Genomic DNA, 5,071 nt, shown 5'->3' on the forward strand with positions numbered 1-5,071 from the left:
AGCAGGATTCTCTATCTGGCAGCAAGGCATGACTATAGTGACATCGATGAGGGAGTGAAGATCTGAAAAAGTTTAAACAGACAGTTTAAATCTTCACTTGGTTATGTTTTCACAGAGACAATGGAGAAGGAGATTTGGAGTGCTTACATGGCCAATGATGCTTTATTTCATAATAAGAGTAAATATTTTTGGTAAGTTTCAAAATAAATTTACTTTAGAAAGCAACATTCTTTGAGCATTCCCTGTCAGACTAATTAAGTACTTTTGCAGAAAAGTAGTATTTTCCACTTTGGAAAATTTCCTAAGTTTTTCTGACAGTTAGACATTAGTATCCAATTGTAGGTTTCACCAGTCAGGCTTCCCTTGTGCCTTTTGTTTGTTTGTTTCCCTGTGAAATTCATACCATGTACCCTAACCACTCACCTCCCTCTCCCCTCACACCCTCCCTTCGCCTTTGCACACTACTCTCCAAGAGAGAGGAGAAGCTGCAGTGTGACCCGCAGTATGCCCTTTTGTCCACACTTCTTTGCTTTAACTGCAATGACTCATTGGTCTGGTTCGAGGCTTCTGGCCTCTGCTACTCTATCATTACTGGATCCACACAGGACTCCTCAGATATCCTGTTGTTGCCCTGTGTCGTGGAGATCCTATAGTTTTGGATCTGTAGGACTGGCCCCTTCATGCATTCCGAAGTTCATTGGTGGGGTAGATGTTGGATGGTCCGTTTCAAAGCCCTCTAGGGCTTTGAGCTGGTCAGTCTGCCGACATTCTCCTTCTAATGCCCTCGAAGCTGGTTCACGGGCAGCTCCACTCTGCTGCCCAGGTGAGGTGCAGGACCCAGGCTCCTGGAGATGAGTGGGAAGGCTGGATCGCCCACACTTGCATCCTCAGAGTCTGTTCACCCACAACTCCCACAATGTGCTGGGTCTACTCTCCAGAGTATACACATGGCTAGAGGCAGGATCAACTCCCCAGCTGTCATATCCCCAGGGCTAGCTCTCCCATGATGCCCAGGTGGAGGGTAGGGACAGTTCTATACAGCCCTCCGACATTATATCCCTGGGAGGCAGCCCAGACCAGGGACATCTGTGTGGCTTTGGGTGAGAACAGACCCCCTTGTGCTTCAGGGCCATGAACCCAGATGTGGTCCCAAGTGTTGGTATAGGCCAGGACCCCACCATGGTCCCAGGCAGCATCTCTGACTACCCACATCAGGCTGTTCATCACTGCCCTCGAGTCTCCAATTCTGCCTTTCTTCATCGTACCCATATCCTTCTATTTTTCTTTCTCTTCCACTATTTTTCTATTTTTCTATTTTTCTTTCTCTACCACTCACCTGCTCCTCCTAGTGGCTCCCAGGGTCTCTGAGTGCCTGGTGTTGTCTCAGGAATGCTGTGCCCCGCTCATGGGCAAGGGTCCTCTCAGGCATGGTCTGCCTCCCCAGGCCTTCAAAGCTCTGGCCTGGTGGTCATCTCAGGCTCACTTTTTTCAGGGAATGTCAGGCTGCTAATCATTCAGGTAGTCACAGGTCAGAGCACTGGGTGTAGACATAGCCTCTCTCCTCTCTGTCACTTACTGAAGCGCATGTGATACATCAGTCACACCTGCAACGCCTCTGGGAGCAGATTTTATCATCATCATCATCATCCTCTTTATTATTAGCTCAGAGAAGTGCTCCTCGGGATTTTAAATTCTTCCCTCCAATTGTCTCTGTCTGTTTCTTCTTCTTCTTTCTTTCTTTTTTGTTTTTGTTTTTTGTTTTTTTTTTTGGGGGGGTGGAGGGGGTTTGGTTTGGTTTGGTTTGGTTTTCTAGACAGGGTTTCTCTGTGTAGCCTTGGCTGTCCTGGACTTGCTTTGTCGACCAGGTTGGCCTGGCACTCATAGGGACCTGCCTGCCTCTGCCTCTCTGAGTGATGGGATTAAAGATGAGTCCAGCTTCTGTCTGTTTTCAGATGCTCATCAACCATTGTGTTAGAGCTCAGTGTTGTTCTCCTGTGCTCTAACTCTTTTGCTTTGTTTCTAGCACATTCTCTTGACCTTAGTAATGCTCTTTCCTTCCATATGCTCTTTCCCATAATAGTTTTACTATTTAATATATCCATAGATATTTTATGGAGCAACACTTTCACTTCCTGGCAGACATTTTATTTCTGTTGCCACCACTTTCGTGATATAAGAATGTAACACTCAGGTTAAGTTTGAAGTTATTAATAAAAATAAATATTTATTTTACTTTAGTGCTCTGAATTATCTCTATATCTTTGTATAGCTCTTGTTCATTTTCACCATCTTAGTTTTACTCTTTAGGCTACTGGTGATTCCTAGCTCCCTATTAACAAACAGTGATGGTTGAATAATCATGTTTTGGGGCATGCTTTCGGGCTGTTTTGTGAAGTATCTGCTGGTGCTTATAGTATGTTGTTGTCTGTTCTCTTTTCATGGCCTACTTCCTTCTTTAATGTTGTGTTTATATAAGAGCTCAGTGTTGTTCATGTACTTTCACATCCTTTTCTCATTTTGTTTTAACTCTATCAAATTCCCTTTCCTGAATAGAAGCTTTGGCCATAAGTCCCACGTTACTGGAAGCCCGTGTCAAATCCCTGTCATATAGGCCAAGCTATACTAACAGTCACACAAAAGGCTCATGGTGATCCCTAAGCAAGTTGAACCTCACTCCAAGAACAGGTGACCCTGGGGTTCTGTTCTTGTTGTTTCTGTTTGGAAGTTTTATTTGACTTTGCTGTACGACCTGAGTTTCCTTGAGACAAACTTCTTTGCCTCTGCTGTTCCAGACTCAGTGTCTCTTTCTTGATCTATGCTAATCCTCCAGTCTCCTAAAATACCTTTTAGAAGGTGTACTCGATATTGATTCCCATCTTGTCCTTTCTGAACATTGATTGTTTAACTCCTTCTCTTCAAAAGTACCTTCTAGTTAATTTTAGCCCAGGCCTGGGTGAAACAGCCTTGTTCTGGAGCCACCATCCTAACACAGATACCACTGAGAACCCACAACACTTCCCTTCTGTCATCAGATACATGCTATCCGTGACTCAGTCAGACTGAATACACCTAGAGTGCAGCTATATTCTATCCTACCCTGTCATCTTCACTTCCATAAACCACCTCCAGAAAGCCAATGGTTACTCACAAAGGCAAAATAACATTCATAATAAGCAAAGTGCATCATCCTTCTCCATTCCCATACCAGATAACACAAACAGTGGACCTTTCTAAAGACAAATATTATTGCTAAGTTTTCTGTACAGGATGATGTTTTCTTTCATGTCAAAAAGCAGAATAATAACCTAAAATATGCAAATCAGAACTCAAAGATAATGAAATATGTCACCACTTCACCCTTTATAAAAACTATTTAGCATTCACTTCAATCACTAAGGAAGAAAATATTTTACAAATATATAAAAGTATTCATAGAAGGAACTGATGATTATAAAAAGAGAAAAAAACTAACCATTCCACCGATTTGTGTTTTATATGTACAGTCCCAATCTGAATATGTAACATATAACATACACAACACACATATGTCCCTATATATTATGCATATGCCGTTAAGCACATATGTGTGTGAATATAGAAAACAGAAAAATAGCAAGTGGCAGAGAGGAGACAATGCAGGTGAAGGGCAGAGACACTCAAATTAAAAAAGGAGAAACCCTCATTAGGCAGAGGAGAGATAATATTTGTAAAAAAGACAGAGCCAGTCCAATCCAAATATACAGAATGAGATGCATTCAGTGAATCTCTCTCTCTCTCTCTCTCTCTCTCTCTCTCTCTCTCTCTCTCTCACACACACACACACACACATCTATAAGGCAACAATGTCTGGAAGGAGATAAACAAATGGTTAATAGTAATGAAGTCTGGAGGTAGAGGCTGGAGGTTATTTTTACTGTACCTTTCCTATTAACTGATTTGATTTTTTTCAAAGTCAAATTCATAGCTAGATTAATCAAGAATGGTAAAATACAAAGCTAGTTTCCAAAAAAGAGGAAGATGAGAACTCAAACACTAAAGTAAACATACTACATATGTGGAAATAAACAAGTAAATCCCTCAGATTCTTATTTAAAAAATTTTCAGTCACTCCTTTAAATCCTAGATGTTTTATAACCTAGTTCCTTAGTAATATCTCTTGGCATAGTTAACAAGAAAAAAACACCACAAGCCTGCCCTGTAAGCATCTTTAATTTATTCTATAAGACTCAGTATAGGCCAACAAAGAAGTATATTTCTGATTTGGAATATCATTTCCATATGAAAACAACATGAATGTATTTGCATTTCATCTCTGCTTTAAATTTCTGAACTTCAAAGCTTTGAAGTAAGTTCAACATATCTAAGCAAGAATAAAGGTAATCATCACTATGTCACCAAAACTCAGGAACAGGAGGACATTTTTCAAGGGAAAAACAGAATTCTTGATCAGAATTAGATAGTTCTTACAGGTAGCTCCTGAGGCATCCAAATGTAAGCAGAAGTCTGAAAGGTTCCCCAAAGCTTTTGCAAAGATCACAAAATACATACATTGCATAAAATAAGTTACTCTGTGGCCCAAGAGTATCCACTAAAGAATTCATTAGTTTGAAGTGCAAGACTAAAGATTATTATTAGGACTAAAAAAGTTTTATTTACGAGTTTAAAAGTCAGTAGCTATTAGTTCACTGAAACTGGAAATCAATATTATAGAAAAATGAATGGTTTCCACTTAAATAAATATCTTAGTGTAGCTTAATTTAGCTGTGTGAGTTAAATAATAATAGTGGAGGTTTCTCAACATTGGACATAAATAATGCTTAGGGGATGACAGATGTGACCTTTATTCTACCAAAAGTTTAGTATGTTTATTTAAAATCATGATATACAAAGAGCATTGATTCCAATTACATAAACAGAATAACTGCATGTCACTTTAAGTTTATTGGTGAAATATTATTTACAGATACTAGACTAATTTTCTTAACATACATCATCCACAACATCAGTACTTTTTTAAATAAAACACTTCCCATAGCTTGTCAACAAACTGTCCATGTTGCCCTAACATTAC

General features: G+C 39.8%; 1 non-coding gene across 1 annotated transcript; it reads right to left on the reverse strand.

Moving 5' to 3' along the window:
* Window positions 1-1,494: 1,494 nt before the first annotated feature.
* Window positions 1,495-1,626, reverse strand: LOC132651743 (small nucleolar RNA SNORA17). Its single transcript, XR_009589314.1, has one exon. It is a non-coding gene; the product is annotated as a small nucleolar RNA SNORA17 (small nucleolar RNA).
* Window positions 1,627-5,071: the final 3,445 nt, after the last annotated feature.

The sequence above is a fragment of the Meriones unguiculatus genome, chromosome 1 (genome assembly GCF_030254825.1).
Source record: "Meriones unguiculatus strain TT.TT164.6M chromosome 1, Bangor_MerUng_6.1, whole genome shotgun sequence".
Lineage (NCBI taxonomy): Eukaryota > Metazoa > Chordata > Mammalia > Rodentia > Muridae > Meriones > Meriones unguiculatus.